Source organism: Nicotiana tomentosiformis, chromosome 1 (genome assembly GCF_000390325.3).
Source record: "Nicotiana tomentosiformis chromosome 1, ASM39032v3, whole genome shotgun sequence".
In the NCBI taxonomy this organism is placed as follows: domain Eukaryota; kingdom Viridiplantae; phylum Streptophyta; class Magnoliopsida; order Solanales; family Solanaceae; genus Nicotiana; species Nicotiana tomentosiformis.
This window is the reverse complement of record NC_090812.1, coordinates 156184231-156200747: the sequence shown is the minus strand read 5'-3', so window position 1 is coordinate 156200747 and position 16517 is coordinate 156184231. Positions and strand designations below refer to the sequence as shown.

The 16517-nt window shown below is 36.4% G+C and overlaps 1 long non-coding RNA gene across 1 annotated transcript in view; it reads left to right on the top strand.

Moving 5' to 3' along the window:
• Positions 1 to 15348, top strand: part of LOC138894696 (uncharacterized) — a 49529-nt gene extending 34181 nt beyond the window's left edge. The window contains exon 3 of the long non-coding RNA XR_011409106.1: positions 15248 to 15348. This is a non-coding gene — a long non-coding RNA (uncharacterized lncRNA). The remainder of the gene's footprint in view (positions 1 to 15247) is intronic.
• Positions 15349 to 16517: the final 1169 nt, after the last annotated feature.

Genomic DNA, 16517 nt, shown 5'->3' with positions numbered 1-16517 from the left:
AAGAACACCAGAATTTACGAGGTTCGGCCAATTTTTCCTACTTTCTCGGACACAATTAATATTTTTATTCCACTCCAAAATTACAAGTGAAATAATACTAAAGAGAGAAGATACAAATGCCATAAGAAGATAAAAAAGGTAAATGAGAGGTGTGTTTAAATCCTAAACATTAGGCCTCCTTTTATAGGGTGAAATTCCCATTCAAAATTGTCATCCACCGATGTGGGACTTTTGACAATTTCAACAAATCTCCACCTTGACAAAATTTCACATCTTCAATTTTCTCTCAATAACAAATTTTGGTTGTGTCTTCATCTTCAATCTTTAGTGTTCAACAATGTTGATCAAATCCAAACAATATTGAAACTTGACCACAGTCACCACTTTTGTCAGCATATCAGCAGGGTTCTCCGTAATATGAATTTTCTTCACCGTGACTCCACCTTCTTCTATGATTTCTCGTACGAAATGATACTGAACATCAATGTGCTTCGTCCTTGCATAATAAACTTGGTTCTTCGCTAATTGAATAGCACTTTGACTATCACAAAAAATTGTAATATTTTTTTGTTTAATACCAAGCTCCTTTAGCAACCCATGAAGCCAAATTGCCTCCTTCACAGCCTCTGTAATAGCCATGTACTCTGCCTCTGTTGTAGACAAAGCAACTGTTGACTGCAAAGTACACTTCCAACTAACTGGTTCCTTTGCAAAAGTAAACACATAACCAGTAGTTGACCTTCGTTTGTCCAGATCACCCGCAAAATCTGAGTCACAATATCCAACTACAGACCGATTGTCTTCCTGCTCAAAAACTAACCCAACATCTACAGTACTATGAATATACCGTAGAATCCATTTCACAGCTTGCCAATGCTCCTTTCCTGGATTATGCATATATCTGCTAATAACTCCAACGACTTGTGAAATGTCAGGTCTCGTACAAACCATTGCATACATCAAGCTACCAACAGCATTTGCGTATGGTACCCTTGACATATATTACTGTTCAGTTTCATCCTTTGGCGACATAGTAGTACTTAGCTTAAAATGGGGAGCAAGTGGCGTACTAATTGGCTTAGTCTTCTTATCTATGACAAAACACTGTAGTACTCTCTTCAAATATTCTTTCTGAGATAAACAAAGTTTCTTTGAACGTCTATCTCTTATTATCTCCATGCCAAGAATTTTCTTTGCCTCTACCAGATCCTTCATCTCGAACTCCTCCTTCAGTTGAATCTTCAACTTATCAATTTCTTCCGAATTATTGGAAGTTATCAACATATCATCAACATATAGGAGAAGATATACAAAAGAACCATCATTAAGTTTGCGCAAATACACACAATGATCGTAATTGCTTCTCTTGTACCCTTGCCGCAACATAAACTTGTCAAATCGCTTGTACCATTGTCTAGAAGATTGTTTCAATCCGTACAATAATTTTTCAAGTTTGCATATCATATTTTCTTTTCCAGCAACTTCAAATCCTTCTGGCTGATTCATGTAGATTTCCTCCTCCAAGTTTCCATGTAAAAACGCAGTTTTTACATCCATCTGAACTAGTTCCAAATCCAACTGTGCTACCAAAACCAACATAATTCTAATGGAGGAATGTTTTACAACTGGAGAAAATACTTCATTGTAATCAATTCCCTCCATCGGAGCATATCCTTTGGCCACCAATCTTGCTTTGTAGCGAACATTTTCTTGGTTAGGAAATCCTTCTTTCTTTGCAAATACCCATTTGCACCCAATTGTTTTCTTTCACTTCAGGAGATTGGCCAATTTCCATGTATAATTCTGATGAAGGGACTGCATTTCTTCATTCATGGCAATCCTCCACTTATCTTCTTCTGAACTTTGGATTGCGTCTTTATAAGTGGTAGGAACACCATCAGCTACAATTGAGGTTGCGCAAGCAACTCTGATTCTCACCAAATTCGGCAGACACATCATATATAATATAGTGGACCTATACGAGGCTCCAGAACCAAAATATGGACCCGAGGTCAATAAATCCAACATCAGTAATTCTTAGAAATCCTTAAGCTTTCAAGCTTTTAATTTTTTATCAAAATTCCATATATATGGCTAGGGACCTCGGAATTCGATTCCGGGAATACACCCAAGTCCCAAATCATGATACGGACCTACCGGAATTGTCAAAATACTGATCCGGGTCTGTTTGCTCAAAATGTTGACCAAAGTCAACTTGTTGAGTTTTAAAGCCCTATTTCACATTTTAATTTTTTTTCACATGAAAATTTTTCGGAATATTTTACGGACTACGCACGCAAGTCGAGGAATGATAAATGGTGCTTTTTGAGGTCTTAGAACATAGAATTACTTATTAAATTTAAAGATGACATTTTGGGTCATCACAGAGATAAGTTTAGATCAGGCCAAACTCTTTCACCCCGAACATGTTTGGCTAAAACTGCTCTAAAATAACCACCCGATGATTGAGGGATATTCCTACTTTGCGCAACCTCATTATTGCAAACTTCTTCAGTCTTGACGTACATTTCCAATATTTTTATCACAAAAAATTCCCGGTATTCATCCGGAGTCCTCAAAAAATTACTCAGAGTTTCATCGTCCTCGATGTTAAACTCAGCATAACAAGCAACCCCTTGCGGAGTAACAGAATACGGATATCTTCCGGTTACTTTAATATTCACCGAACGTTTGCTTACACTCATTTGTTTTACATAACAACGATACCAGTTTATCGTACTCCATTGTAAGTGGCAACTTAACATGACACTATGGAGATAAATTATAGTTTACTGAGTTATTCGCCACCACAACCTCACCCCCTCTCCCCCAATATAATGAAACCCTAATTCTTCGCTCTTCAGACATTATGACAAAATGCAAAATAACTTAACGAAGATATATTATATATACTGAAACTACTCCCCAATTTTAATTAGTTATTTTTTATTTTTTCATATTTTTATTTTTTTGATATAGCTAATTATAAGATATCTATATTTATTAATTCAAATAGAGTAACCAATTAATTCAAAATTTAAAAAGGTTTTTTTAGTTTAAAAGGTAGTTTATTTTATCTTAACAATGTCACTTGACTTTTAGTTGTTATGCCACTTGTCTTAATGATATGTTTTTGCATCTCCTTTTATTATATATTGATTGCCACAAGTCCTTTAAAATTTTGCCGTTGGGTTCTCTTATGCAAGAAAACGGTTGTTTATTAATTGTAATGACTTTTGAAATTCTTTTTCAAAAGACATGACTTTTGGACTCCTATATAATTATTAAATTATTATTACAATAAAAAGAATGAGTTGTAGAAATCTGAAAAAATGGAGAAAAAAGACAATTTAAAATTTTGATACTTAATATTTTATTACTGATATATATTTTTCCCGAGCAAAGTCCCAGAAATATTCTGGAATACTATATTTTTTTTCCGTAATCAATAACTAAGGAACAAAAGAATAAGATTATACTATGTTAGATTTTTCATCATAGCCTCAGAAATTGATATTGGATAGTTGTTCAACTTCCTGCTACTATTTCCCTCTCTAAACTTCCATGTGCTTGAAGCGACATATGCATTAAACATAGCGGCAATATTGTAATGATCAGGAAAATATATAGTTTTTTCTCAACAAAAATCGTATTGCCTTATGATTTTCATTTGATTGAATATAGATTGATGCTATATTAGCGCTATTATATTTTTTCGCTCTACTCTTTTGTATTATGCTTGAAGATCGACATATGCATTTAATACATTAGTTGTTGCCTAATGATCAGAAAAAAAAATTAACTTTTTACCCCTACAACCCGTCTGCTTAATGAACCCCAAATATGTCGTTTGCCCAATAAAGCTCAAATATATATGTTTGGTTGTCCCAATGAAAGCCCACATTGCGCCAATTTTTGCATAAGCCACAAATTGATCTTAATCGATTCATTCATATATCTGACTTGATTGATAACGGGAAGTTAGACGACATAACTACAGCCTCTTCTTCCTGTTGTGCAAAATATACCTCCGTTATTGTGTCTTTTCTAAAGGATTGTAACTTTCCAATTAATCATTAGCATTTTTAAAATTAGCGGAATCCTTTATATAAAAGCCTCCCACAGCATCCTTACGTGTGTTTCTGCCAATATCCGTAAACTATTTCTGCCATCCTTCTTAAACTCATATGCTATTTTTCTATCCTGAAACTGTTATAGGATATAACATATCCTCTTCTTTCAGACTTGAATAGTACTAGAGCTAATTGGACCATGAGGGTCATGGTTTGTCGAATGTGAGATTCTATTAATTTCAAGCGAAACAGAGAATTGATTAGTACAGACATGATCCTTGTAGATGAAGAGGTAATACATGTGTCTTATTCTTTTTCAATATGCAATTTGTAATTATTAATTTTGAAAACACTTACTGTTTTTCCTCTACCAGGAAACTTTAATACATGCTACAATAATAAAGAATTTAGTTAATAAGTACAAGAATTTGCGGGTGAAGGGTCAGTCTATGTTATTAAGAACTTCAAAGTTATTGAGACTACTTGTGAATTTAGACCAATGACAAGTACTTTTAAAATTTCTTTATTCCTGACAACTGCGCTCCAGAAACAACGAGAAGATAGTGACAATACTCCTATAAACAAATATCAATTTGTAAAACCAGAAATGATGAACTCAAGATTGAACAAACACCGTGTTAACAGGTATACTCATTACGATCAATATTTGCTGCTACGCTTTTCTTTATATTAATGTAATTATGAAATGACTATTTATTTCAATTGATAGTGTAGATGTTGTTGGTTGTCTATCTGGTAACGGTGACATGGAGAGTGTTGGATGAGAGTGGGGAAAAAAGGGACATCCAAGTTGTAACTAATTAGTAAGCCACTTATCTCATTTGAAGTATCTTTAGTTTGTTAACTTCCTAAATGTCACGACCCAACTTATCCAACTAATCGTGATGGCATCTAACCCAACCCGCTAGGTAAGCCAACTTTCAATTATCTAATTCCAATAACAATTATTTAAGCAATTTAAGTAAATAAAGATCTTAATCTTATACATTTCCCAAAAACTGGTAGTACAAACCATGAGCTTCTAAGAATAGAGTATATAAAGTTGGTATGAAATAATACATCATCTGCTTGAAAAGTACATAAACAGAGTTTTCATGAATCTAAGGTTACCATGAACAAGAGGCAGCAGCAACTGGAACACAGGTACATCTTCAGATCCAGCTCCCAACGAACACAGCAACAACAACAGTCAACATCTGCACGCATGGTGCAGAAGTGTAGTATCAGTATAACCGACCACATGTACTTAGTAAGTAACAAACCTAACCTTAGGTTGAAAGCAGTGACGAGCTTTTACCAAGGTCGGGTTCAAAAACAATAGTCCACCACAGTCCATAACAACGTGAAGCAAATAATATAAGAAGTAACTCAGAAATAAAATGCTCAGTTAAATCATGATTTCTAAAAATAGTTCTTCCTTTCAAGTACATCACTAAAAATCCAAATCGTTTACCGAAGTTACCAAAAATATGAATAAGTTTGAAAACAATAATTTTTCCAAAATCCTTTTAATAATAAATAAAATGTCTCATTTTCTTTCGAGATAACCAGTGTAAAACAAATGCATCACTATGTCCATATGTCAACATGTGTGAGAAATCATGAATAATGTGATACCGTACAACATGATGAAAATACATCTCTATGCATGTATGTCATGTGTGCATGTCAATGCAATGTATCTCAGAGATTGTACTCATGTACTCACACTCTCAGAGTACTCAATATCACTGCCTCGCATTCTCTCTCACTATGCTCAGCACACTCAATCACCCAGCGCTATACAATACCTGCTGCATCGTGCAGCCCGATCCCTGCTTATAGTCGACTGCGCTCACTGGGGGTGTGTACAGACTCATGAGGGGCTCCTACAGTCCAAGTGCTATAAGCACGGACAACTCACGTGCTGCATGGACATTCACGTGCTATAATATCATATTTGGATTCGCACAGACAACTCACGTGTTGCACGCACAACTCACGTGCTATAATAATATCTGGATCCGCACGGACAACTGGCGTGCTATAATAAAGCCTACAAGGCCTTCTGCATGAGGGCAGCTCTGATCCACATAATAATCCTCACAAGCAGGCCCTCGGCTTCACTCAGTCATCAATCTCTCCAGTCTTTCTCTCATGGGCTCACAATGTTATAAATATAGCCCAAAAATAAGGATATGATGTATCAATAAATAACAACGTAGAATGAGATATGATGTGTAATGACATGAATATGACTAAGTATGAATTTTTAATTTAAAATAAATAGTTCACAACAATATGACCTCTATGGGTCCTAATAATACTGGCACATAGCCTCAACGTGATTTTTATTATGCTTTTCAGGTCAATTTCTTTAACACATAAAACCTCATGGAAAATGCCAAGATTATTTAACTACAAAATTCCAAAGCAACAATTTCTATGGTGCACGCCCGCACGGCCGTCACCTAACATGTGCGTCACCTCCCAACAATTCACATAATACATATATTTGGGGTTCATACCCTCAGCTCCAAGATTAGAAGAGTTACTTACCTCGAACAAGACGAATCCAATATCGAGCAAGCTAAACAATGCTCCAGAAATTCCATTCTGCGCGTAACAACTTCCGAACGGCTCGAATCTAGTCACAAATAATTTGATTTAGTCAACCCAAATTATAGGAATTTATTTAATATCAAACAAGGTGGGTTGTTGTGATGGTAAGCACCCTCCACTTCCAACCAAGAGGTTGTGAGTTCGAGTCACCCCAAGAGCAAGGTGGGGAGTACTTGGAGGGAAGGATGTCGAGGGTCTATTGGAAACAGCCTCTCTATCCCAGGGTAGGGGTAAGGTCTGCGTACACACTACCCTCTCCAGACCCCACTAGTGAGATTATACTGGGTTATTGTTGTTGTTGTTGTTGTATTTAATATCAAAATACTAATTTTTTCACAAAATCCGAAATTACACTCAAAAATCACCCGTGGGGACCATGTAACGGAACCCGACAAAAGTTACAAAATATTAATGCCCATCCAACCACGAGTCCAACCATATAAATTTTACCAAATTCCAACATCAACTCGACCCTCAAATCTTTAATTGAAATCTTTGAAGATTTCTCCCATTTTTAACCCAATATTTACCCATTTGAACTCAACACTCTTTCTATAAACCTTATTGATACGTATAAATAATAATCTTACGCCCAAGAATCATACTCTTAATCACCCATCATTACCCAAACTCGAAATTGAAGATTAGGTGTTAGAACCTTACCTCCTTGATGAAGAACTTGAGGGATTTCTTGTTGGATTTCAAGGCTTGGACAAGAATTTGATGAACAAGACACTTCATCTACTTCCTCTCTCTAGAACACTCTCATTTCTCTATAAAATCATCAGATAATTGCCCCAAAATAAGCCCCAAAGCCTATTTATCAAAATAGGATCGGGTTATGAAAATAGAAAAATTACCCCTCCGAAAACAGGTATTCGATCGCACAATGCACCGCCAAATAGGTATGCGGGTCGCACAATGGATCGCAAAACTGATGCCCAAAAGTGGTGTGCGTTGGGCATATCGGCAACCATTTTGCGGGTCGCAAACCTGTTTTGCGGCTCGCATAATTGATTTGCGGTCGCACAATTTGCCGCATAATCGCATTTTTCCAACTTTTGGTAATTTGGTCATAATTTCTTGTAGGAATGTCCAAATGACAAACGGTTTGAAGAGTTAGAAACTAGACTCAAAGATCTTTCATTTGATAAGTAATAAACCATATAACACTTCGTACCATGAGAGTTATGCTCATTTAAATATAGGTCTTGTGCGAACTCATTTGATTTTAGTGTATTATGAAATTTCTAACTTATATATTCGATGCCGAAACCTATCGAATCAAGTCCGATTGACCTCAAATTTTTTACACAAGTCATAAATGACATAAGAGACCTTTTCCAGTTTTCGGAATCTGATTCCAACCCCGATAACAAAAAGTCAACCCCCCGGTCAAACTTTTCAAAAACTAAACTTTCGCCATTTCAAGCCTAATTCCACTACGGACCTCCAAATAATTTTTTGGACACGCTCCTAAGTATAAAATCACCATACATAGCTATTGAATTCATCAAAACTCCATTCCGGGGTCCTTTACACATGAGTCATCATCTGGTCGCTATTTTAACTTAAGCTTTAAACCTTGGAACTAAGCGTTCCAATTCATTCCAAAACTTCACCGAAGCCGAACCAATTACCCCGGCAAGTCACACAACAACTGTAAAGCCCAAATTGAGTAGTAAATGGGGAAGCGGGGTTGTGATACTCAAAACGACCGATCGGATCATTACATTCTCCCCCACTTAAATATACGTTCGTCCTCGAACTTGCCAAAAGTTGTTCTTAACCTTCAAATCTCTATTCCACCTTACCACGCACACACCCGGGGGTGATCTCACATCACCCTATTCCATATAGGCCGGACAACACAATACAACTGAAAATCATTAATTTAACCTTAGCCCAAAAACCTTGGAATTCAATTCCCAACCTTCAGAATTTCTTTTTCAAGACACGAATCTTACATTTACACATTGTATGAGTCTGAACAAGCTACATCGAGCCATAACAAAAATCATAGATATAATTTACCTAGAATAATAGACAACTCGCCCGCTCGTAGCACCATTTCTGATCACTAATAACTACTCAAAACCAACCAAGTACTAGTATAAAACCCATATCGAACCAAACCTCATGTCAAAATCTTCGTACACTATCGATAATAAAAGAAACACGCGATAATTCATGACCACTTACCAGATCAACAAATCACGGAGCTTTCTCGCCCCAACCAGAACCATAATCGCATTCTGAGCCGACTTTCAATATTATCCTTCCGAACATACCGTGATCAAACCTGATAGTACCCATTCTAGGTCTGATGACCTTATATTATTAAACACAACTATCCTACTGATATGTCACATCAATATAACTCAGAGCCACAACTCGTGCCATCCGTGCACCAATTACGCAACAATTCAATGAACTCAGTCATGAAAAATGACTCAAATGAGAGGACTGCCCCGCCATATTAACAAGTACCGCCAAAACGAATTGCTGAAAATTCATCATACACCGTAGAACCATCACCCGATTCTAACACAAGGTTCATACCTTAACATAACTCTGCTGCAATGTGTGACCCCATCCAAACGTTGGTCCATATAATATACCCCGAGCCACCCTGCTCAAAATTAATAACCACGGAGAGGCAAACGACAGAATGCCACACAAAACCTGAAAGAACACAACTAATACGCAATCAATCATACAATACCCAAATGCTTATCTCGTTCAAATTCTACCATAAGGCCCCCAATAGAACCGCGCCATGTGTGCATATAACCAATGAATCAAAACTCCTCATAGAATAAATGAATAACTCACACATCATCTCATAACACGAATAAGCTCAACATCAACTGAATGTCACATCCCTCAACAAATAGCAGTATGAAGCCAACCATTCCGGCTCGGTGTAGAATACACATCTTAATTGGGCCTACCAATGAACCCCCAAATCAACTTTGGTCACCCACAAATAGACAATTAACCCTTCGAAGGTCCACAACGACTGAATCATAATACATACTATCATCTGGCTAGCTTCGGCCATGACTTCACAGTCCACCGCCATGAAACAATATGCTCCTAACAACTCTAAGATCCAAATCCATAGGACACACGAATCACCATTTCTTATTCCATATCCATCGCCTAAATGTCTAACACATCTCTCATACACGATCATCCCACAAGGAATATTTCTCCAATTCTTTCGTGCCACATAGCAATGTCTTAAAATCAGCAGTCGATCAACCAGCAAAATGCCGCAATTCCTATGAAATATCCATAGTTCAAAACATAGTGTGCCTTCTGAAATGTACACTCTACTCACACAATACCAAATAGTTATAGCATTCATCTAAATATCGAAAACCGTCCATGCCATCTAAGAATTTATGACCTCCCCTTCAAAACCGAACCATGACCTTGCACACGCAAACCTTACTCCCACACCACATACCGCATCTATCATGCCATCATATGAAAAATACGAGAACCTCATAATCATTCTGAGTCACAAGTAAAATACATATCCGATCAGCCAGAAGCCTCCCATTTGATCCCATCCGGTAGAAAATCACAATACTCAACATGCTCCTCGGGTCGGTAGGAAAATACCCATCTCAAATTGTGGTAGAACTCCTCGAGAATGCCTTGGTATCCATTTGCACATAATCAAGCTATTAGAACTAAATTCTTCTAACTCGACCAAATCATGTAGGTTACCAAACCCAAGAATATTGCCATCAAAATATCTGTAGAGTCTCACCGTATCATAATTATCCCTATAAATACCACAACCGAAACACCCACTCTAAAAATACATTATTTGAGTCTAAGGCCGTTTCATTCACCTTTCTGCTACCGAAATATAAAATCCATAATGATATACAAAAATGTCACAAGTCTCGACACCATCCAACTTAAATCTCAGATTTTAGCCATAAATAAATCCGCCAAAAATTCTCAATTGTTACATATTAATCTCGAATCCATTAGAACTTTCTCGAGAGTCACCCCCTTTGTTCATATCCACATTACACCGCCCAAATGGGCCAAAAGACACGTGCCCCATTAGCACAACAACACTCAAAGAAGTAACTCTTCTTTAATACCACCTATCAAATTCATACTCTGTGCACACTACATCATTCACAAATAACAACTCACTCATCCCACGATTTTCATATACCCATAAGTGCAATATAACCCGTATCCAGGAATTTCCTTATTCGATTCATCCTCGATCTCAACTTCTGCAAGTCATAACTAACCCACCAGTATGTCTCATCCTAAAACTAAACCTTTATATATAACCATGAAATTGAATTATCAATAGTAGGCTCCCCCATTTGGCTCAAAGCCATAGATTAAAATATTCTATAACTCACAATACCAATACTCTATTACTACCATAATGCCATAGTTAGTTCAACAAAACTTCTTCTCAAACTCATGCAACGCCAACCATAAAAATACCCCAAAGCATCCGCTAAGCTCGCAATCATTCTCTTGACACTGAAGTCAACTTTCTTAGCCAGATTCAAATTCAAATCTCCACACATACGCCCCGTCGGCAGAAAAGAAACTCTCTACTCACATCATAAGGAATACACCTACGTAGATTACTCCGCAGGGGATAACCCACCTGCTTAGCCTTAAATTAGTATCTCGTTATAACCTTTCGCAGTCACAATTACTACGCAATCACTTAATCTTTTCAAGTCCAAACTTATTAACAAGAAATGAGAATTTAATTTGTCCCAAAATTTAACAATCGTGAAAGATCCTTCAAAACATTCATACTCGAGACTGTACGTTACATCAAATCGAAAATCATGCACCCAATGGCCTTTCCTTTACATTTTAATGAAACATTTCTCATCATATTCAAATCGTCTTAACACATCCCGCATTTACATCATACTCATCATAAAGCCATTACACCGCTCATCGAGCCATAATTTCCACTCGTAGGGACATTACCGTACATATGAGTCCAAATGTACAGTTTATAACTGAAGCTACCGAGCTTAAGCTGCAGTTCAATCATGGCCTCAAGTCCTCCAAACTGGCCCATCACCAAAACACAGAATACACGTCTCGAACCTCATTCATAGAATCACAAGTCGGCGATGCATAGCTGATACCGAGCACTCATGTGCGCATACGAATATGTGGAAGGAATTCAAAGGGTTATGTCTCAAGCTAAATCAATTCCGCACGATAAGGAAAGAAATATGGGAAGTATATATCCTAAATGCCCTATAGCCTCTCGAAGATAAGTATGGACGTCATCATACCGATCTGTAAGACTCTACTAGACACTTGCTCATGACTAATAGAACCTATGAACCTAGAGCTCTGATACCACCTTGTCCGACCCAACTATCCAACTAGTTGTGATGGCACCTAACCCAACCCGCTAGGTAAGCCAACTTTAAATTATCCAATTCCAATAACAATTATTTATGCAATTTAAGTAAATAAAGATCTTAATCTTATATATTTTCCAAGAACTAGTAGTACAAACCATGAACTTCTATTAATAGAGTATACAAAGCTGGTATGAAATAATATAATATATATTTGAAAAGTACATAAATAGAGTTTTCATGAATCTACGGCTACCATGAACAAGAGGAAGTAATAACCGGAGGTACATCTTCAGATCCAGTTCCCAACGAACACAACAAAAATAACAGTCAACATCTGCACGCATGGTGCAGAAGTGTAGTATCAATACAACCGATCCCATGTACTGAGTAAGTAAAAAACCTAACCTTAGGTTGAAAGCAGTGACTTTTACCAAGGTCGGGTCCAAAACTAATAGTCCACCACAGTCCATAACAATGTGAAGCAAATAATATAAGAAGTAACTCAGAAATAAAATGCTCAGCTAAATCATGATTTCTAAAAATAATTCTTCCTTTCAAGTACATCACTGAAAACCCAAATCATTTACCGAAGTTACCAAAAATATGAGTAAGTTTGAAAATAGTAATTTTTCCAAAATCTTTTCAATAATAAATAAAATGTCTCATTTTGTTTCCAGATAACCAGTGTAAAACAAATGCATCACTATGTTCATATGTCAACATGTGTGAGAAATCATGAATATTGTGATACCGTACAGCATGAGGAAAATATATCTCTATGCATGTATGTCATGTGTGCATGTCAATGCAATGTATCTTAGAGATTATACTCATGCACTCACACTCTCAGAGTACTCAATCTTATTATCTCGCATTCTCTCTCAATATGCCCAGCACACCCAATCACTCAGCGCTATACAATACTTGCTGCGGCGTACAACCCGATCCCTGTTTATAGTCGACTGCGCTCACTGGGGGTGTGTACAAACTCATGAGGGGCTCCTACAGCCCAAGCGCTATAAGCACAGACAAATCGCGTGCTGCATGGATAACTCACGTGCTATAATATCATATCTAGATCCGCACGGACAACTCACGTGTTGGATCTACACGAACAACTCAAGTGCTATAATAATATCTGGATCTGCACGGACAACTCACGCGCTATTATAAATCCTATAAGGCCTATTGCATTTGGGCAGCTCTGATCCACATAATAATCCTCACAATCAGACCCCCGACCTCACTTAGTCATCAATTTCTCCACTCTCTCTCTCATGGGCTCACAATGTCATAAACATAGCCCAAAAATAAGGATATAATGTATTAATAAATAACAACAGAAACTGAGATATGATGTGTAATGACATGAATATGATTGAGTATGAATTTTTAATTTAAAACAAACAATTCACAGCAATATGATCTCTGTGGGTCCCAATAATACTGGCACATAGCCTCAACATGATTTTTATTATGCTTTGCAGCTCAATTTCTTTAACACATAAAACCCCATGCAAAATGCCAAGATTATTTAACTACAAAATTCCACAGAAACAATTTCTATGGTGCACGCTCACACGCCCGTCACCTAGCATATGCGTCACCTCCCAACAATTCACATAATACATATATTTAGAGTTTATACCCTTAGCTCCAGGATTAGAAGAGTTACTTATCTCGAACAAGCCGAATCCAATGTCGAGCAAGCTAAACAATGCTCCAGAAATTTATTCTGCGCGTAACAACTTCTGAACGGCTCGAATCTAGTCACAATTAAATTGATTTAGTCAACACGAATCATAGGAATTTATCCATATCAAAATACTATTTTTTTCACAAAATCCGAAATTACACTCAAACATTGCCCAAACTTGGGTCGGATTATGAAAATAAAATAATTATCCCCCCGAAAACAGGTATGCGATCGCATAATGCACTGCCAAATAGGTATGCGGTTCGCACAATGGATCGCAAAACTGATGCCCAGAAGTGGTTTGTGCTAGGCATATCGGCAACCATTTTGTGGGTCACAAACCTGTTTTGCGGCTCCCATAATTGATTTGCGGTCGCACAATTTGCCGCATAATCGCATTTTTCCAGCCTTTGGTAATTTGGTTATAACTTCTTGTAGGAATATCCAAATGACAAACGGTTTGAAGCGTTAGAAACTAGACTCAAGGATCTTTCATTTGATAAGTAATAAACTATATAACACTTCGTACCATGAGAGTTATGCTCATTTAAATATAGGTCTTGTGCGAACTCATTTGATTTTAGTCTTTTATGAAATTTGCAACTTCTACATTCGATGTCGAAACCTATCGAATCAAGTCTGATTGATCTCAAATTTTTCACACAAGTTATAAATGACATAACAGACCTATTCCAATTTCCAGAATCGGATTCCGACCCCGATAACAAAAAGTCAACCCCTCGGTCAAACTTTCTAAATATTAAACTTTCGCCATTTCAAGCCTAATTCCACTACGGACCTCCAAATAATTTTTTGGACACGCTTCCAAGTACAAAATCATCATATGGAGCTATTGAAATCATCAAAACTCTATTCCGAGGTCATTTACACATTAGTCGACATCCGATCGCTATTTTAACTTAAGCTTTATACCTTGGAACTAAGTGTTCCAATTCATTCCAAAACCTGACCGAACCCGAACTAATTATCCTGGCAAGTCACACAACAACTGTAAAGCCCAAATTGAGTAGTAAATGGGGAAACGGGATTGTGATACTCAAAACGACCAGTTGGATCGTTACACTAAAATCGGATTAATTTTGTGTACTTTTATTTTGTTATCCATGTTGTTTATGAATATATCTTTACATTACATTTTTTATGAATCATGTGGATTTTTACTCAATTCAAAGTTTCCTGGTAGAGGAAAAACAGTAAGTGTTTTCAAAATTAAAATTACAAATTGCATATTGAAAAAGAATAAGACACATGTATTACCTCTTCATCTATAAGGACCATATTATACAAGGACTATGATCCGTACATTATGATAGTAACTTCTATAACAGTAAAATAATTCCATGATAATTGTTTTATATTTAATGTTTATTGCTATGTAATTTACTACTGATATTCTAAAGATATATTAAAGGTGGTTTTTAAATTGCATTCACTGTTAACAGGTGAGGTTACTTTCACTACCCACATTTGCAAGCAAAATATATGTACATCTTGAAATAGATTACATAACAACATTGATTCAAAAGTTTAGTACCATGTTTTTGGGGTACTCGGCAGCTCCAATGTCAATAGCATTCCCATTGAGGAAGAGATGTTTCTGAACATAATGAACACTACTGAGTTGTTGGAGTCTGACCGGAATGTCGAAAATGCATGTTAGTATTTTCCTATTTCTGCTTCTTCGCTTTTAGAAACACAATTCTTCAAGATGCTTCTACTAAATAGAGTTTTTTAATGTTAGAAATACATTGTTACAGTGAGGGGCAACATTACCGAAATGGATAACTATTTTGATTGGTATGGACAACTATTTTGATTGGTAGTTATTTCATGCAACTGCTGTTCCAAAAAGATTGTCTCCGAAAACTATGTTTATACATGCCACATTTGTGCTAAAGAATGCAAGTTTCCTTTGGTGAAGTAAGGAAGCAAGTAATGATGTAATGATTTATATTCTCATTTATTCTAACTGATTGTACAACTATAGGTACTAAATACACGTAAATATAAGAGACAAAACTGGGGAGACTACTGTGATTTTATTTAATGTTGTTGTGAAGAAGCTTCTTGATACATCCGCTCACAAATTGTTCATAGGTTGTCGTCGGATAGCAATAATGTACCGCCACAAATTCAAAGCCTTTACAACAAAGAATTTATTTTCATGGTATCAAAGTTGTTGATTCCAGATGAGAAATCTGGAATTGCAATATAGAAAAAGGAAAGAACAAAAGGTATTGTGATATAGATTGTTTCAAATGGTAATCCAGATTTACGTATACACCGTAAATATGCTTTGTTTTTATTGCTTCTGCAGGGGAAAAGCAAAGTGCAGGATAACATTGAAACAGAAGGACTTATTGAAGGGATGGTAATTTTCTATTGTGTTTTATTTAGCAAACTTCCTACTACTAACAATATTAACATATTCAAAAGATATGTAAATAATATTTCTTCTGAAAACTATTTAGGAATCTACTAATGTCTCTTTGGACAACTTTGAAGACTCTCAGGAAGATCTATATGTCAATGATGGTGATAACTATAGAAAGAGAAAAACTTCATCAAGAAATATTAGGAAGGGAAGGAACCTAATCATACATGACGATGAAGTTAGCGATCAGCACACAAAAAAAGAAGCAAAAAATAGAGTGTTTATGTGTTGGTTTTGGAACATTTAATGTTATGTAACTTTAAATAAAATAATTATGT